General features: G+C 46.1%; 1 long non-coding RNA gene across 3 annotated transcripts in view; it reads left to right on the top strand.

Moving 5' to 3' along the window:
- LOC103347907 (uncharacterized) overlaps window positions 1-20399 on the top strand; it is a 51789-nt gene that overhangs the window by 27252 nt on the left and 4138 nt on the right. The window contains exons 1-2 of one of the 3 annotated variants that reach the window (XR_007918496.2): window positions 725-805; window positions 10503-10638. This is a non-coding gene — a long non-coding RNA (uncharacterized lncRNA). Of the gene's footprint in view, window positions 1-724; window positions 806-7480; window positions 8975-10502; window positions 10639-20399 lie in introns of those variants that run through there. The other 2 variants (XR_007918495.2, XR_011389785.1) reach the window with 2 other exon arrangements.

Here is a 20399-nt window from a genome sequence, read left to right as displayed (position 1 = left end):
GACTCATAACTGTAGATTTGTCTCTCGGCACAGTGATGTGCCTGGGTTCCCAGAGCTCAAATGCCAGTAACCTTATGGTTCTTTCCCACACTCACATCTCGAAGCTCAGCTTCACTCCAGTGTGGGATATGGGTGTCCCCAATGGCACCTTCACCCCTCTACAATCATGCACTCCAGCGCAAAGAGTGTTTAGCACCGAGTGTCAGGGATTTCTTTTTTCTCTAACATGAAACATTTACAAACAGAAAACGAACCTTTTACGAAGTTACTGATTGTTCTGTAGAAAAATGACAATTAAAATATTAAAGTTGAATAAACTGTATCTTGGTGAAAAACAGATTAAAGTGTTGTGAAGTTTGTAGGGGAAGTTGGCATTTGGCAATGTGGGGAGAAATCCGGACATGTAGGAATTTACTGTCAGGGTTAGTGTTATGGATGACCATGGTTTGTCCCCCTGACCATCATGGGGAAATTGAAGCCCAATTCTGAGCTATTAGGAAGTGAATCTAAGTGATAACCTTTTAAGAGGTGATTTGGATAAATCTGATTAATGGGTGATTGCCACTAAAACTCGCATTGGATTGGCCTCCCCTGTACTTTCGTTTGCTCACATGTCTCCATGTCACCCCAGGCCTCTGCCAACAAGGACACTATTAGCAGATGCTGCTCCCAACCTGGGATCAAAACCTTGATCCAAATGACACTGTTTTCTTTATAATTTCAGAAGAAGTTCAGCCTCTACTGTGATGTGTCGCATTGCCAGTCCTACTCAAACTGGTTTAGGGGGCTCGGGCAATTCTGAAAGGTAGGGAGGATTTCCTTGGCAATGGATTCATTTCATAGCTAACAGAGATTCTGGAGAACTTGTGTGGAATCTGGAGTTTAATCTAAGTCTGTATTTTAGAGTCTTAACTGTGACCGTACTACTGCCCTCTTTACAATCTGTGGTATGGTTCCCTTCACCAAACGGCACACCTGTCTGTGCAAAAGTCATATACAAGGAAGAATGGCGTTACAATGTGTAAACTCTGTCTAGCCCTTGGATATTGCTACTAGTCTTTGATTTCAAAAGCAGCCAAAGTGAAAACCTGAGTCTAGTCTAATTGTAGCAGAAGTACATTGCTCAAGGGGCTGGAGTTCTGGGGCAGCAGGTTAAGCCACCAGCGTCCCATAGGGGCACTGATTTGAGTCTGGGCTGTTCCATTTCCAACACAGTTCCCTATTAATATGCCTGGGACAGCAGTGGAAGATGAACCAAGTCCTTGGGCTCCTGTACACCATGGGAGACCTGGATGGAGTTCCATGCTCCTGGCTTTGGCCTGCCTCAACCCTCCCCTTTGTGGCCATTTGGGGAATGAACCAGTGGAGGGAATCTCTCTCTCTCTCTCTCTCTCTCCCTCCCTCCCTCCCTCTTTTTCTCTCACTTTCTCTCTTCCTGTAACTCCACTTTTCAAATAAAGTAAATAAATCATTTTAAAAAGAAAGAAATAGGGAACATATTTATATTTATATTTCTTTTCAGAATTTTTTTTCGCTCATCCACAAATCCCAGTGAATTATTTCCAAAAATGGAAAACCCTAGAAGAAGGATTACAGCTTAGGGGCAGTGAAGAGATGGTTACTCTAAGCAAAAGTTGTCAGAGGGAAAAATTATGTCCAAGAAGAGACAGACATAGAAATTGATTAATTTTTGCCCTGGGTGAAGAAGAGACACTCTGCTAGGGAAAGCAAAGTCATCACACCTGTGGTTCCTTGATGCCCTCTGAGTTCAGAAATTATCTACGAGTGGACCCTGAAGAGAGCTGTGAACTCTTCTTACTTCACACATACCATGGAAGAATCACAGGGCAAATCTATTTTGAGGGCTGGAAATTGGCTTGGGTAAAATTTGCTGATACTGGGAATGAAAGAAAAAAAGAGTCGTAACAGCGCTCTCCGGGATAAGAAAGAGGAGGATAAGTGTTACAAATCACAGTGTCTGCGCTGGTCAGTGCAACACAGTCTGGAACTAGGACAAAGTCGGTGACTGCCTCCTGCCTTCCTCTCTCCCTCCCTTCTTCTCTCATTCAACAGGTCAACATTTAGTATGTCATGGGCTCTGCCCCAGGACCTGGGACCAGAATGTCACAAAGGACATTAGTTTGTAAAGAATGAGAAGGAGACAATTGTTCACTGAATTTCTCTTAGAAAAGAAACAGTAAACGTTATTTGTTTGAAAAAAATATTCTTGATGAATGAATGGGATAGAAAGCAGTGCCCTGATAGGCCCAGAAGTTGCCTAGGACCAGATAGGAATGCGGTACAGGGGTGAGGGGGAAAGCTTCCCCCCCGCCCCCGCCTTCTAAAGGTTCCATGGGATGAAATGACAATAGACAGATTAACAGAGGAAAAAGGCATGCGAGTGTATGTACTTGCAGGGGGTAGCACACAGGTGAGTAACAAATAACCCAATGAGGCATAGATTCTTATTGATTTTTTTTAAAGATTTATTTATTTATTTATTTGAAAGGCAGAGTTACAGAGAGGCAGAGGCAGAGAGAGAGAGAGGGCTTCCATCTGCTGGTTCACTCCCCCAGAGCTGCGATGATCTGAAGCCAGGAAGCAGGAGTGTCTTCTGGGTCTCCTACGTGGGTGCAGGGGCCTAAGGACTTGGGCCATCTTCCACTGCTTCCCCAGGCCACAGCAGAGAGCTGGATCAGAGGTGGAGTCACCGGGACTCGAACCGGCGCCCATATGGGATGCCAGCACTGCAGGCAACAGCTTTAGCTGCTAAGCCACAACGCCAGCCCCAAGGCATAGATTCTTAAATCTCTTTTACATAGCTGGGAGGGAGATGGAAGAATCCGAGCAATTGTGAGAGGTAGTAAATGATTTTAAGGGAATGGAATGATTCCCTTTGGAAATTGGATGGGCCCATGAGACAGACAACAGCTTGTGGCAGAGCTTGTGCAGCTGTGGTGACATTCCTCGGTCTTCCTTCCCCAACATGAGGTTAGTTCATGAAAACACAGGGAGGGGACAGAGACAAGTGTTTCCTTTTTTGGCATTTCTCATCTTTAGGCAGAGGAGGGAATATCAGAGTGAGCCCATCCCAGGATCTGCTGATCTCCAAGGGGCTTTAAAGTATTCTACAGACCCAGGGTGAGGGTTCCTAGACACCGTCAGAGGCAAAGGGAGAAATCCTGTTACTGTGCCAGAGAGAGAGGAGGGGGGCCATCAAGACAGGGAAGCACTCTCTTTCACAATGTGGCCCTTCACCAAGTCCATCACAAGATATTCAATGTAGATTTCTTGCAAAAACCAGTACCGGATCTGAGTGCTATGTAGAGGGTGTCACAGAGCACACCCACAGGGACCAGGGAGAAACCACGGAGAAAGATAAGGGCCAGCCACAGGGATTCATAGGAAAAGCTTTGCATTTTGCAGGCCATGTCATTGGGAACTGGGGTGAATGAATGTGGCTAGATCTGCAAGGGCCAGGTGGCTACATAGGAGTTCACCTTCAACTCATCATAAAAAATACGTGTGAAAGCCCACTAACACATCATGTGAGGATAGAGGGAGAAATACACAGCCACACCCAATTCCCTTAATGGTGAACCGACGACAGTATGTGTGGAACACAGTTTGTACCAAAATGATCTGGAGCCCAGAGGCTCCAGTGTCTCCGGGTGGGAATCCAGGAAAGCCATGAACTCTGAAATCATATTCAAAATGCATATTTGGGGGAAAAAGGATCGTGAACCTTCATTGTGTTTCTGTAATGGCTAGATGGTGAAAATAACTACAACTTATTGAGTGTCACTGTGCATTCCTGTGCTAAGAGCTTAATACACAATTGTTTTACACTCAGAACCAATCTATATTACAAAACCTACCTGGAAAATCAGGGATCTTGGGAAACCTCATTAGTGAGTGGCAGAGCAAGGACCTGCACTGTTGTCAAAGATGGAAGCCTGCATGCCTGCTCCACAGTCTCCCACTGATGAGAAAGAAATGAAGTTAGGCGCATAATAGGGCTCAGAGCCCACTCGCACTTTCTGAGGTTCTAAACATATGTGACACTTTGGAGGATGATATCCCATTCTATCTTTTTCTATCATCCTGTCCAGTACAGGGCTCTAAATATGTCTGGCAGCTGAGAACACTAATTTCATAGTGGTCAAGCCACACTGCTTTGGTTACCTGGTACAGTGTATTTCTCTCCCAGGGCTTGAGCTCCAGCACCAACCACCCAGTCCTAAGGGAGCAAAGGAAGGCTTTCTGAGAGACCAGCAATGTTTTTCATGCTCCTGGCTTGAGGACTGTGAGAGGAAAAGAACTCACCCAGAAGGCCAGTTGAAGTGCTATTATGAGATGCCTCCAATCAAACTGTAATTTGAACCCTGCAGAAGAAGAGGCCTCAGATCCTTGTGGCTGGGAATGGAGATCTGCAGAATGTACCCAATGTACCAGGAGAGAACAGTTGAAGCCACCAGGGACGGTTAACTCCAAGGTTGCCCACTTCGTTTTGCTGAGAGAACTGCCATCACACCCTTTTGAGACTTCACACGGCCATCCTGCTCCTTTGACCCTCGCTGATGTTCTTTCTGCTCACGCAGAATAGCCCAGCAGGCCACCCTGCAAGTCCTGGGGAAGAAGCAGGCAAGCTGCGGCTGGAATAGACCCTCCTTAGCAGCAGGCTGTCCGCTGCCTGGGGTGGATGACAAAGCTCCTGGTCTCAGTAAACCTCAGAGTCCCGCAAGACAGTCACAGGGCTATCACCATAGGGGACCTGAAATCCAGCCCTAGTTGGAATTCTTACACCAAGCCATATGAGGAAGAAGGCAGAGGGGCTGGGTCATTTCCTTGGCGTCTGGTTAGACAGAACTGAGGCATTTTGCTAACTATTGCTTAGTTGGAGTAGAGGCACAGTACAACAGTTCAGCATTGTTATAACAGATGAAGGGAGAAGTGTTCTTTCTGCCTGGAGAAGATGGCAGGCCCTTGCGGCCATTTGGGGAGTGCAACAGGGGATGGAAGACCTTTCTCTCTGTCTCTGTCTCTCTGTCTCCCTCTGTAACTCTACCTCTCAAATAAATAAATAAAATTTAAAAAAACAACTTCAAATGCCAAAGAAGTAACACCTGAAGACCCTTAACAACTGACTTAACAGCAATTTCACTGGCCGTTTGCCATGTACTTATTGTCTAAACAACAACTGAAAGAAAAAGAATGCTTTTTTAAAGATTTATTTATTTATTTGAAAGTCACTGTTACACAGAGAGAGGAGAGGCAGAGAGAGGTCTTCCATCTGCTGATTCACTCCCCAGATGGCTGCAACGGCCGGAGCTGTGCCAATCCAAAGCCAGGAGCCAGGAGCTTCTTCTGGGTCTCCCACATGGGTGCAGGAACCCAAGCACTTGGGCCGTCCTGCCTTCCCAGGCCATAGCAGAGAGCTGGATCGGAAGTGCAGCAGCCATAACTCGATCTGGCGCCCATATGGGATGCCGGCACTGCAGACGGCGGCTCTACCCGCTATGCCACAGCACCGGCCCCCAAAAAGAATGCTTTTCTAAACTGTCCTGTGGGAGTGGCTAGGACTGCTACAGAGACACAGCATCCAGTTCCCAAAAGAAGACTCAACAGCTGACTCTCAGACTGCTGTTCTCAAATGGCATCAGCATCACTTGGGTACTTGCTAGAAATGCGAGTTCTCAGGGGCCACCCCAGACCCACAGAATCAGAAACTCAGGGGATGGGGCCCAGCAATCTGCTTTACCCAGCTTTCCAGAGGGCTCAGAGGGTGCTGCAGCTTAACCAGCTCTGCGTTAGAACAAGTAGACTCAGACCCACTCCATGCTGGGGTCCCACCTTCGACCCTAACCCACGGAAAATATGGGGCAAGGTGCTCCCAGAGCCCTGATTTCATTCTGCTTGCTGAGGACTGTGATAGTGTCAACAGAGCCGTGCTCACTCAGGAAAGGGTGGCTTCTACTGAGGTCATTAGAAAGAACACAAGTTGGTCATCTCACACTGAAGTCTGGGCAGCTGTTCCTGCTGCATTAGCATGCTGGCTAAGCCTCATTCCTTTCAAACTCTTTAGAAAGCCTTCTCATGGGCCGGCGCCGCGGCTCACTAGGCTAATCCTCCGCCTTGCGGTGCCGGCACACCGGGTTCTAGTCCCGGTTGGGGTGCCGGATTCTGTCCCGGTTGCCCCTCTTCCAGGCCAGCTCTCTGCTGTGGCCAAGGAGTGCAGTGGAGGATGGCCCAGGTACTTGGGCCCTGCACCCCATGGGAGACCAGGATAGGTACCTGGCTCCTGCCATCAGATCAGCACGGTGAGCTGGCCGCAGTGCGCTGGCCGCGGCAGCCATTGGAGGGTGAACCAACGGCAAAGGAGGACCTTTCTCTCTGTCTCTCTCTCTCACTGTCCACTCTGCCTGTCAAAAAAAAAAAAAAAAAAAAAAAAGCCTTCTTATGGAATAGAGCACCTGTTTCAGAATTACCTGACTTTGCCATTTTAAAAAATAAAGGTCTCCAGCGGTCATATCAGAACTATCTAGCAAAGTGGGGACTACCTGGTTACATGCTTTAAAATTTTCCCCAAAGATTCTTCAGTACACTGAGGTAGAGGAATCATGGGTTAGAAATGAGAAGGTGAGACTGAGCTTGGCTGTGGCTTAGCTTTCACAGCCTCTCTCCTCTTTACTGAGGCTGAGGTGGGCATATGTGTCCCTTCAACCTCACCCCGGTCAGGGAGGTGGAGCCAGGAGGCAGAGCGTGCTGAACATTGCTCCCCGGCTCACCATCCTTGGCTATGATGCTTGCGTGCAGCCTGCTAGTCCCTCTCAGCCAACCTAGAGCAGAAGCGGTTTTACTGAATCTGAGGGAGCCTGTGATTATAGATGTTTGAAGGAGGAAGTTCCATAGTTTCGTTTATCAAGAAAGATGTGATTTTTCTTTAAGGAGTTGATAATGTGTCAGCATGGGACACAACTCGAAAAGTTGGTATTCTCTCTCCTCTTCCTACCAAAGTCTCCATTTACGTGTGCCACATTGAAGGCACTGACAGGTGAGGTCATTTGTTTTTGTTTTTTTTTTAACTTTTATTTAATGAATATAGATTTCCAAAGTAGAGCTTATGGATTACATTGGCTCCCCCCCCCCCATGATTTCCCTCCCACCCGCAACCCTCGCCTTTCCCGCTCTCTCTCCCCTTCCATTCTTATCAAGATTCATTTTCAATTTTCTTTATATACAGAAGATCAGTTTAGTATACAATAAGTAAAGATTTCAACAGTTTGCACCCACATAGAAACACAAAGTGAAAAATACTGTTTGAGTACTCGTTATAGCATTAAATCAAAAATGTACAGCACATTAAGGGCAGAGAGGAGTAAGTGCACAGTGACTCCTGTTGTTGACTTAACAAATTGACACTCCTGTTTATGGCATCAGTAATCTCCCTATGCTCCAGTCATGAGTTTCCAAGGCTATGGAAGCCTTTTGAGTAGGTGAAGTCATTTGTCCAGACTCACAATCCGTGAAATACACAGCCAAATTTTGGCCTACGAAGGCTGACTGGCACATCATGCTGGTTACTCAAGGAGCAGCTCATGGCCAAGAATATTCCAGGAATTCTGAAGAATCTCAGACCTCACCCCATAGCTACGCAAGCAGAATCCACATTTTATCAAAGATGTGCAGACACACGCACGAACTTTGAGAAGCACTGCTCTAAATCATAAGAAATAAATCCAAGTGTTTCTGAGGTATCACTAGCATCAGAAATCACCTACAGGTGCTGATTAACTAACAGCGTCCAGAAATCCTTGCAGCTGGGGTCAGTGATGCTGTACCAGCAGTGAGGCCTCCAGATGATTGTTACGTAGGCTTCATTTGGGGGAAACATTGCTTTTGGTTCTGTTGCTAGGCAGTTAAGTGTTAGAACAAGGAAGTCAGATTGGAGCAGGTGAATGTTCACGTGCTGATGACAGGGATTTGGGGAATCGCAGAGGCAGTGACTTTAAGGAGGGCCATGAGAAACTTTGGCCCCTGTGACTCTCGTATTACATATTTTTTTTGACAGGCAGAGTGGGCAGTGAGAGAGACAGAGAGAAAGGTCTTCCTTTGCCGTTGGTTCACCCTCCAATGGCCGCCATGGCCGGCGCACTGCGGCCGGCGCACCGCGCTGATCCGATGGCAGGAGCCAGGTGCTTTTCCTGGTCTCCCATGGGGTGCAGGGCCCAAGCACCTGGGCCATCCTCCACTGCACTCCCTGGCCACAGCAGAGAGCTGGCCTGGAAGAGGGGCAACCGGGACAGAATCCGGCGCCCTGACCGGGACTAGAACCCGGTGTGCCGGCGCCGCAAGGCGGAGGATTAGCCCAGTGAGCCGCGGCGCCGGCTCGTATTACATTCTACAATGAGTAGAGGACCCAGAGTGTGCCGTGGCTTTTATTTGACATCTCTTTTAAAATTTTATTATTTATTGATTGGAGAGTTAGAGTTCCAGACAGAAAGAGGGAGAGGGACAGAAAGGTCTTCCATCCACTGATTCACTTCCCAGATGGCCACACTGCTGAGCTGGGCCAATCAGAAGCCAGGAGCCAGGAGCTTCTTCCGGGTCTCCCACTTGGGTGCAGGGATCCACGCACTTGGGCCGTCTTCCTCTGCTTCCTCAGACCACAAGTAGAGAGCTGGATCAGAAGCAGAGCAGCGGGGACGGGAACCGGCGTCCATATGGGAAGCCGCTGCCGCAGGTGGAGGCTTAGCCTCGTAGGCCACAGCGCTGGCCCCTTGTTTTGTTTTTAAAGAAGGCCTTCCGGAAAAGCCTATCATATTCCTATTTCTGACTCCAGTGCTAAATCTCAAGTTAATTTTTTACCTTGGACTTGTTTACATAACATTTTTCTCCTGCACAAACCTAAACATGGGAGGGAACGTCTCAGCATGTTTCAGAACCCTGCAGAGGAAGGTGCCGTGAGGAGAAGGTATGGATCACACCCGAGGGCTAATGTGCATGACTGTGATGCTTGTATCCTTATGATGACACAAAGAGAAAGTTGATATGGTTAGTCACGTCCATGTCTACGTGGACACCATGAGAGGGCCCAAAGGTGGTAGAAGCAGTGAGAAAAAAAAGTATAAAGAACCATCCTTGGGCCGTGCATTGTTGTCCTGCTCTGGCACTTTGTTGACTGGAGTCTTGGTTTTTCTGTTTGTTAAAGGAGAGGGTTTATGAGGTACAAGTCTTGTAAATGAATGGAATCAGCTGTTAAGGGCCCTTGAATGCAGTTCTTACTGAAACATTGTGCCAGCCGAACAAAACACAACTGCAGCCAAGTTTCACCCCAGAGAGACTATCTGTAGGAGCCTTCCAGCACATAACCACAGCTTCACATTTGGGTTTGGTAGTCACTGGAGGTCGGCGTGCCCACTGCTTACTGGTATTAGACCAAGATGAGAAGGAAATTGCTGGCCGGCGCCGCGGCTCACTAGGCTAATCCTCCGCCTTGCAGCGCCGGCACACCAGGTTCTAGTCCCGGTCGGGGCGCCGGATTCTGTCCTGGTTGCCCCTCTTCCAGGCCAGCTCTCTGCTGTGGCCCAGGAGTGCAGTGGAGGATGGCCAAGTGCTTGGGCCCTGCACCCCATGGGAGACCAGGAGAAGCACCTGGCTCCTGCCTTCGGATCAGCGTGGTGTGCCGGCCGCAGCATGCCGGCCGCGGCGGCCATTGGAGGGTGAACCAACGGCAAAGGAAGACCTTTCTCTCTGTCTCTCCCTCTCACTGTCCACTCTGCCTGTCAAAAAGAAAAAAAAAAAAAGGAAATTGAAAAGATGCAAGAGAAAAGGCTGATGATCTCATTCCTGTGACTTAAACTGGGATAAATGGCAAACTGTTGGGTTTCCTGTACACTCGATGAGGACATGGTGCTAGAGAGAAAACTTGTATTTCTCCTCTTAAATATAATGAGACTTGAAAAAGATTCTGAAGACTGATTATTTTGGTATAGCTTCCAGTAAGGCTTGGTGTTAGGGCATAGGAAGGGGTAAGGTAGCTTTTGGCTCATTTTGTCAGATGGCAAAAGGGGGAACGATATTTTAAAGAGATGTAGATATGACAGGGACCAACATGAAACTGCATGTTTTGGGTAACATTTTCAACCTTTTTAGTGCAAAAATAAATTATTCTGTATATCCGGGCAAATAGATGATCTTCAGCTGGAGTTTGGATTATTCGTTTAAAAGCATTTGTTAAAGTGTGGCCCCTCAGCCGACTGCATCGGCACCACCTGACGCTGTTAGAGCTTGTTAGCACTGCAGCTTCTCGGACTCCAATTCTCAGAATTAGACACTCTGGGAAGAGAGCCTGGCCACTGGTGTGTTAAGAAACCATGCAGTGATTCTGTTGTTCCCTAAAGTTTGAGAACCACTGACTTCACATTGTTAATTGGAGCTACCAACTAGGCTATGAGTCTGAGTACTGCTCACTTCTTGCCTTATATTCCCCCCATTTATAGGTATTAAATTAATTCATGTCCAATAAGTGGTTGCCAGCAGCAGTAAGCACGAATTCGGCGATCGAGACGCCATGACCATAGAGGAGACACAATCAACTCAGACTGCCTTTGAAGAGAATCCGCACCACTTCTGACAGTAAGTTTACGGCCATTGTGATCATTCATTCATTGCCTTGGTTTTCAGTGCTTGTCCATTACAGAGATTTTATTCTGTAGAATCAGGTTAAATGGTTCAGAAATACCCAGTTTAAACGTGATTTGATGTAGCAGGACAAATATATAGCCCTTCATACAACATCAGCTGTCCATCATCAAGGGGGAAAGCAGAACTGTCCGAATAAAATGGTCCTGTCACTTCATCATTGTCTAAGCGTGCAGGGGCAATGAGTGCATCAGTTTCTCTGGTGCAGGCGCAATCTCTGCTGTATCCTGGTCCACTAGTGCCTATTATTTGGGGATAATTATGGTTTTTTGCTTGTTAATATACAGTTGTTCTCTTGTGATCTTAAGAATGCAGCCCATTAGTCATCACTGTTCTCATATTGTACCTGAAAGAATTAAGCACATCTCCAGAGCGTCTACAGTGGTGTTGCATTCTGGGATAAGGAGAAATGCTTGGAATTAGAATACAATGTGCTACTGCCTAGCAGTGATTGATTCCTGAGGGCTTATAAACTGGTTGCTAGGTTTGCTGGGTGTCATGCAATACTAAGGACCTTCAAGGGAGGTTCAAAACAGAATATTTGCTCCCTTTTATTAGAGTTGTTTGTATTATGATCTTGAATTAAACTCTGCTCATTATAAGTGTGTTTACCTGTCCTCTCTCTGGTCTCTGAAAACCATACAAATCATTAATTTTTTTCTGTTCATATGCATGCAAATCACTTCTGTAATCAAATATATATGCATATGTTTGTATAAACTGATGATTTAGAAATTTAACAGAAAGTGCAACAGTTTTTGCATGAATTGCAATGAATCGATCTTCATTTAGAAATCTGGACAAAATGAAAGTCATCAGCTTGCATGGGATGTACTGGCTCTCAGGTTTTCAGCAGGTGGGCCCATCTAGATAAGATAAGACTTGCTTGAAGTCTTCCATGTTGACTTCAGGCTTAATATTCCTGTATTGTTCCTAAAATGTACACTATACCGTCAGTGCTCACTAAGAATGTACAGTGTATGTGATGCTGAATCAAGCACAAGGTTTTCAGCAGTAACAAGACTCAGCGCATCTGGCCTCTTAGCACCTTGAGGCACAGAAGAGACCGCCAGCTGGTCTCTCACATGCGTTGCCTCTTCTGCCTGTTGACATGTGGCTGCCTCCCTGGCTGCTGGATGTGGCATGTAACCACGCTCTAGCAATGAGTGTGAATACGAATGCGGGTATGATTCTAGGTCTGGCTGCAGAGCCCTCCCATACACCCATCTCCACACATGCTTTCAAGTTCTTCATACTTCCCTAACAAGAATACTGGGGATAAGGACATTGAGAGAGTTCTTGACAGTGTTTCGAGAGAAAACATAGCAAGTTATTGGACATGACTTTGTATGCAGGGAGCCTTGTGTCACAGGAAAGCCCCAAAGAAAGAAGGGTATTTTCACATGACTTGGTGATTGGTTGTAAATAGTTAATAGTTTTACTCAAATGAGGGGAACTCTTAAAAGAGATTCAGCTGCATATAGCAAAGACAAACCTAAGAAATTAAGAAGTAGAAAATTATACAGACTGTTAGAAAAGTGGTTCATGTCTGGCTCATTTGTGTTAACACAGAAGGAACATGCTAGGGCATGAAGACCAATGCAAGTGCCTTTTACAATTTTAAGGCCACATAAAAATACCTTCAATTAATTGAGCACACAGAATGGTTGGCTGTTGTTCCTATAATCTTTGAAATCTTTGACTGTGTCAGGCGAAATATGTAGTGCGGTGAGAAGTATCTTCCAGAACTGCTTTATTTGCGAACAGCATTTGGTCGTTGGTGGTCTGATGAGAACTTTAATGTGCCAGAGTGGATGAGGTGAGAGTGGTCTGCCGGTGGTGGCATTTAATAAGGGAGTTTGCTATGAAGGATTTAAAGGCAATATTAAAACCAACTCCAAGTTGGTCAACTTTTTATCATTACCATGCACCGGTAATTCTAGACAGAGCTGGCAAGGAAGCGCTCTTTCTGTAAAGGCAAACTGCTCATGTAACCCCCTCCTTCACCCCTAACCCAGCTTGATGGACTTCTGTGCAACTCACGTATTGATTAAGGACTTTGAGTAAAACAGGATTTGTTCATCAAATCACATTATTTTTAGACTGTGTTTTCCAGGAAAGTGAACCAGGGACTATGGTTTCTGACTTGAGCTATGGAATCAATGATTCCAGGAAGGCTTCACATGAGAGTTTGTTCTTGAAATATTTTTCTGGCCGGCGCCATGGCTCACTAGGCTAATCCTCCACCTTGCGGCGCCGGCACACTGGGTTCTAGTCCCGGTTGGGGCACTGGATTCTGTCCCGGTTGCCCCTCTTCCAGGCCAGCTCTCTGCTGTGGCCAGGGGGTGCAGTGGAGGATGGCCCGAGTACTTGGGCCCTGCACCCCATGGGAGACCAGGAGAAGTACCTGGCTCCTGCCATTGGATCAGTGTGGTGCACCGGCCGCAGCGCGCCGGCCACGGCGGCCATTGGAGGGTGAACCAATGGCAAAAGAAGACCTTTCTCTCTGTCTGTCTCTCTCTCTCACTGTCCATTCTGCCTGTCCAAAAAAAAAAAAAGAAATATTTTTCTAAGATGTTTATTTAATATATTTGAAAGACAGAGTTACAGAGAGAGGGAGAGAGAGAGAAAGATATAGAGAGACCTTCCATTCCCCTGGTTCACTCTACAAATGGTTGAAACAGCCAGGTCAAAGCCAGGAGCCAGAATCTTCATTCCAGTTTCCCACATGGATGCAGGGGTGCAAGGACATGGGCTATCTTCCACTGCTTCCCCAGATGCATCAGCAGGGAGCTGGATCAGAAGTGGAGCAGCCAAGACTTGAACCGGCCCCTATATGGGATGCCGGCATTGCAAGCAGAGGCTTAACACATTATACCACAATGCCGGCCTCTGTTTTTGAGATTTTGAAAGGACCTGAGCCACACCATCCAATGAAGTACAGGACGTATTAGATAAAGGGGAGAACAAACCCCAAAGCTAAGTGATGAACCAAAATGGAAGGTGACTTCTGTGTAGAATCCAGCAGATTATAACAGCAGATCAATCAAATTGGTGTAGCTAATAAAAGACTTTGGTGCGACAAGTATCAGAATTTTCTGTTGTGTTTGGAAGGAAGAGAGCAAGTCCCTATGAGTATTAATGTTGCAAGGTCAAATCAGTAGTTGTAGGAATAACATCAATTGTGAAAAGCCAGTTCCATGGTTTTGGGCAGGGAGAGAATGGGATGCGCCCTGTTGAAATTCATAGAGAGCGTGCCATCAGTGTTAGTGGCTGTGGGTTTTGTAGGTGATGACTGCAGCTCCCACTGCACGGTGTCTGGTCCTTCGCTTTGTGGTTGTGTGAAGCAACTGGTCCTAGTCCAGTAATACAGGCGTATGTGCTGGGCTCCACATGCTGACACCAAGTCCCAGGGGCTCACTCCGACCCCGGCTTCACCAGTTTATAGCTCCATAAGCTCTCTCTGACCATCTTCAGACCTCATAGGATTGAGGTATCATTGAGTCTCATGCCTCTTTCAGATGCTGACCTTGGTCAAAGTCTTTACAAAGATGCATTTGAACCCTTGAGAGGCAATATGACATCCAGGTGCAGACACACAAAAGAAGGTTTAGGAAAAAAAATTGGAATGGCGAAAATAAGCAACCAGTATCACTTCATTGTAAACTACTTTAGTATCTAATAAAGCATTATTTCCCATGGCATAATCCATAATCATAAAACCTCAATAAAAACATAGAACAAAGTGATTCTACCTCTCATCCCTAAGCACTGATCTTTATTAATTCTCAGTGAGCTGTGCTTTTGTGCATGTTCCTCACGCATCAGCCATTCCATCACTGGATCAGCCAGTTTCAGATGGGAGACTGAGGTGATGCAAGCAAGCTATTCCCACGTGCTCCTTACCCTACTGAAAATGCATATTGCTCTGTAGAGTACATGTAGGGTGAGACCAGCACCATCTCATCTGTTGTTACCTCCCTCTATGCGAGACACAGCACCAGGACATCATTGGCAGAGACCAAAGAGAAACTACCTCAACAAAAGCTTTGCACAAATTCCCATCTCAGCTGTGCCAACCAAAGAGACCAATGCTTTGTGGAAACCCTTTCTCTCGGATTTTTAGCATAGCTTCCAAAAACAGAGACACAGAGGGGAAACCACCCAGCAAGGGTGCTTGGGCAAGGGACTGGGCCCAGTACTTCTTATTGAGGGAAAGCCAGGCTTCTAAACACAATCACAGTTCTACTGAGATCTCCACTGATGGGCCCAAGGATCCCAGAATCCAAGGTAGAAGTTTGTGCACCAAGACATGGTAGAACTCTAACCACTGAAAGCCTTTACACAGCCAAACTGGCAAGCAGAGTTTTAAACACACTTTTGGCAAGTTTCCAAAGTGCTCATTAAAAAAAAAAAAATTAAATCTTTTCAGAAGATCAGCATTTCTTTGAGAGTCGCTGAAATTTTTTAATGTACTTCTCAGATATAAACAATCGATGCAGCCATTAATTTGGAGGCCTCTCTCTCTCTGGCGGTGGTGCAAATTGAAAACTAATCTTTTGAAAGACGTTCTGACTAATCAGGCCAGGGGGTAAATGAATAGTGCGCCTCATAGCCCAGCCAGAGGCTTTGTTTTGCTGTGAGTTTTCATTTAAGGGGGACAAAAAATGCAAGGAGAAAGAAACAGCAGCAAATGTCAGTACCACTTTTTCCAGTGACACGTTGGTAAATCTTCCCAACAATGCAATATTTTTATTGGTTTTAAACAGCTGGGACGCAGCAGGCATTTGGCACACTTGTTAAGCTACTGCTTGGAACATCCACAATTCAAGTACCTGGGTTCAAGTCCCAGCTTTCACTCCCCATGTACACCCCAGGAAGCACTTGATGGTGACTCAAGTATGTGGTTCCCTGCCACCTGTATTAGAGACCCAGACTGAGTTCTGTGCTCCTGGCTATTGAAGACATTGGAGGAGTGAACCAGGAACGGAAGATTTGTTCTCATTCTCTCTCTCTCTTTCTCTGCCTTTCCAATTAAATTAATTAATTTGTAAAATAGAAAGTTTAAAAATAAAAACCTGGGAGCCCTTTCAATTTATTTTAGCCTCATTTTCCTTTTGCTTTCTTCATAAATGCAAACACATTTATGTTTGCTTTTTTTTTCCTAAAGATTTATTTATTTATTTGAAAGAGTTACACAGAGAGAAGGAGAGGCAGAGAGAGAGAGAGAGAGAGATCTTCCATCCGGTGGTTCACTCCCCAGTTGGCCCCAACAGCTGGAGCTGTGCTGATCCAAATCCAGGAGCCAGGAGCTTCTTCTGGGTCTCCCATACGGGTGCAGGGGCCCAGGGCTTTGGGCCATCTTCTACTGCTTTCTCAGTCCATAGCAGAGAGGTGGATTGGAAGTGGAGCAGCTGGGACTTGAACTGATGCCATTATGGGATGCCTGTACTACAGGTGACTGCTTTTACCGCTACACCACCATGCTGGCTCCTATGTTTGTTTTTAATATAAAAAGTTCTGCAAGTTTCCAGCATTTGAGACTTACTTATGTAGCTGCATTTTTCAATGACTAAGGCTGCATCTATGAATTGTAGAGCTGGGAATTTTTTTTTTTTTTTTTGACAGGCAGAGTGGACAGTGAGAGAGAGAGAGACAGAGAGAAAGGTCTTCCTTTGCCGTTGGTTCACCCTCCAATGGCCACCGCGGCCGGCATGCTGCGGCCGGCATACCACGCTGATCCGAAGGCAGGAGCCAGGTGCTTCTCCTGGTCTCCCATGGGGTGCAGGGCCCAAGCACCTGGGCCATCCTCCACTGCACTCCCTGGCCACAGCAGAGAGCTGGCCTGGAAGAGGGGCAACCGGGACAGAATCCGGCGCCCCAACCGGGACTAGAACCCGGTGTGCCGGCGCCGCTAGGCGGAGGATTAGCCTAGTGAGCCGCGGCGCCGGCCAGAGCTGGGAATTTTTTAAGTTCCTAGTTATCATTCAGATTTTCTGCTTCTGACTGAATCAAGTTAGGACCTTTTGTAGAGAGAGTACTTTGAAAACACTCTTACATTTTCTATAATAGAGCTGAAGTTTTTATTCCATGCCAACTTCTTCCTGGGTGGTGGCCGGTGGCCCACAGACAGAGAAAACAGTATCTTAGTCACATTTTATAGGAAGCTAACTCTGAAACAGTCGACAAGCTAGAATTTTGAGCATTGTGTATAAACAAAGCATTTTCTCACTCAGAACAGTGCATCATTGGTTAAAACCTGGCACTGTTTGAGCATCAGTCATAGCACCTCATCTTTTATGTCAAGGAAATGTCATAGTTAGTATCCGTTATGTAATTTCAGAAGATCATCTCTTTTAACATTGCTGGAATTTTTTTTAATATGCTTCACAGAGGTGTGACCCATGAATGCAACCATTAATTTGGAGGATTACAGTCACTTTTTGAATAAAAAGTAAGAGCTTGGAGAGGTACAGGAATTGCCGTACCCATTTGCTTCCAATGGCCCATTGAAAATTCAGATTAAGAATTAAGAAACATGGAGGTTCATGTTGATCTCTAAGACCCTATTGAACTACTCTGTGTTAAAATTAATATCACTAACAAAGCCATCCCTTTTTTTCCAAGCTTGGAATTTCTGCAAAGCCTAGGAGTTGTGGGTAAATAAGAGATGCTTTGGCTGTGGCTCTCCATTCCTTTCCCAGTTATCAAGGCAAGCTATCCCTCTGTCCCTCTACAACCTGCCCTGTCTCCAGCACCAGGTTCTCACATACAACATCAAGTCAAGTCATGCATCTTTCAGCCTCTTTGAGACTCCCTATCCCATGAGATGTTGTCATGATTAGCAGCAGTGTCTTTTGTGCAGCCCCCATTAGTGACATGTATGTCTTAACAAAGCAGGAGCACTACCTGTTTGACACTTCTTCCATCGAATGGTAGTAATTTTGTCACCTCATTAATGATGAGGAAGATTGGAACTTGGTGACTCTCCGTGATGAAAGTGGCCTGCAGGAGGGATTGGGATCACCCACTTCCTTTCCCTCCTAGTGACTTCAGCTCAGGCATACACAGCCAGCCTCACAGACAGACTCTGCCTACCTGGAGCATTGCCCACTGTCTCTACTCACCTGGCATTTATGCATTCCTGGAGGCTAGGTTTTACTGGTTTGGATGCCATTCAACACTGGGCGCTCCTTTTGGGTAGAGTTCATACTAAGCAATTTTAGGGGCAACTGACTTCCTTAAGTGCCAGAGCTGAGCATGTGATTTATCATCTAAGCCAAGACACTCTGGAGAGAGAGATGGGGTAGTATTAATGATTATTCTGGGAGAATGGCCCAGGACTACCTTGAGAAACCAGAAATGGACCAATCATCTGTGGTCAGTTTCTTTCCCTGAATACTAAAATTATCCATCATAGTTACAAACTTGGAGGAGATGGAACCTGTTGAGAGAAGCACCATGAAGAGGGAAACATAATCCCAACCCTAAAATCCCTCCTACATAATTATCAGGTCTCGCTGATTCTAGCTCCTCAAGATCATCCTCATCCATTCACATTTCTCCACCCTGTGGACCCCACTTTGGTTGGAGGCCCCATATGGAACAGTGTCTTCAATGTTCTTCCTACTCCACTCCTGCCCTGCTCCAGTCAGTTGCTATAGATACCACAGAAAGCAAAGTGAGGTGCTGTTTGGGCACACAGCACCCAGAAGTGAATGAGCAAGTCAGGGGTCACTTCAAAACCCTCTCCTCATTGCAGCAGAGATAGCCCACGGACAAGTGAACTTAGACGTAATAACTTCAGACCTTGGTAAGAGTCAGGGAGGTAAGCCACGCCGTGGGGTAACAGAGGGAAAGGTGGGGCAGAGGATACTGCTTACATTAAGGTGCTCAGAGAGCCTCGTTTGGGAAGGTGATGTTGCACTAGGTTTGAAGGATTAGACACCATGCTGAGAGCCAAGGAAAGGTCACTCTGGGCAGTGGGAAGAGGAACATTAAGCAGTAAACTACAGAAGGATGCAGTCTGATGATTCCAAGCAGGAACAAGAGACCTGTGTGACTGGGACATACTGAGTATGGTCCAGAGTGGTTTGCAATGAACTTGAAGGGTGGAAAAGCGTCAGGTCATTTCTTAGAGGCCAAAGAATCTGAATCATTATCCTAAGAACAATGTGAAGCCATGAAGGAGGGTTTATAAGATGGATTTATTTTATTTGAAAGGCAGAGTTAGAGGGAGATAGAAAAAGAGAGAGAATCTTTCATCCACTAGTTCACTTCCCCCACCCCCACCCCTACCCCCGCCCAGATGGGTGCAATGGCCAGGGCTGGGTCACACCGGAGCCAAGAGCCTAGCACCCTGTCAGGGTCTGCCACGTTGGAGGCAGGTCAACAGCACTTGGACCATCCTCCATTGCTTCCCCGTGCCTATCAGCAGGGAGCTGGATCAGAGGTGTAGCAACCAGAACTCAACTGGGTGCCCAAATAGGATGCTGGCATCACAGGTGGTGGTTTAACCTGCTGCACCACAACATCATTAAGGATTTTAAGCAGAGAATCTTAAAATTGAACTAGTTATATTTTTAAGCTGACTTCTGAAAAGCAAATGGCAAAAAAAAAAAAAAAGGGACACTAGTTGCAATCCTTAAGTTCTCATTCCGTCAAAAGAGGATGGTGGCTGTGGGCAGAGAACAAAGCACTTTGTCTTATCACAGGGTGGTGTTTCTGAACACTTAGAACAGTCTAATTTACATCTTTCAGTTCCATCCTCTCCTTTCATTCTCTCAAATGCATGCATTGTGCCATGCTTTTGTTTATTTCCCCTAGTGTCTCTTTGCTAAAGCACTATTCCTTAAAAAATCAAGTTTTGAATTGTTTTTTCTTGTTTGGCTTTGTATAGGTTTTTATACCAGCCGACTATGAGGTATTTAATTTCACAGAGTATCAAAATTACAGAAATGTCTAGAAAATTGATCTTGGTGAGTCAAAAGCTTGCTCCTGAAGCTGAGTTTTACAGAGCATGGAACATTATGATAACTATTGAAACTCAACTGTTTTCTTAACTTTACCTCTGTCTCAGTGGTTTTGTAGTGTTTTGCTGATTGTTAATATAATAAAAAACGTGTCCAATTCGGGGTTAAGTGATGACTTGTTCCAGGGTCAGTAACTGTGCTCTTTGATACCTGGTGAAAGAAGCTGCAAGCACGCCAGGCGAGAGTGCATGCAGGCCCCGAGGTCTGTGGACATGGACGTGACCACAGGTGTGGATCTCTGCATACCTGAGTGGATCCAGCCAGGATCTCTGTGCTCAGATGGAGATGTCCAGGCTGTGGGTGAGGGGTGTCTGTCCTCTTTAGAGACTGTAAAATAACTTAGAGTCCTGCTTACCTTCCGTTCCTAGAAAAGCGAGACGTGTGTTCTTTGTATGTTCGCTTGTTCTCTCCAAGGAGTAGTAGTAGCCCCTACTTGCCTGATTGAACCCTAGCTCTTGCCCATTCAAGGACTGATCATTCGCTTGTCTGCAGAGCAACAGAAAGGCCTCTAGGACCTGTGTTGATGTGTCACCGTGTGCACAGAAGACACATGCAGTACACATGTGTCCGGGTGCATTGCCGTGTGCTGGCTGTCGAAAGTCTTGCAGGAGGAAATACCTTCTTGATTAAATTCTCCAAGGCTGACATTTTTTGCTGTTCAGC

Source organism: Oryctolagus cuniculus, chromosome 6 (assembly GCF_964237555.1).
Source record: "Oryctolagus cuniculus chromosome 6, mOryCun1.1, whole genome shotgun sequence".
Taxonomy (NCBI): Eukaryota; Metazoa; Chordata; class Mammalia; order Lagomorpha; family Leporidae; genus Oryctolagus; species Oryctolagus cuniculus.
The sequence above is the reverse complement of the archived record's forward strand: the minus strand, read 5'-3'. Positions and strand labels throughout refer to the sequence as shown.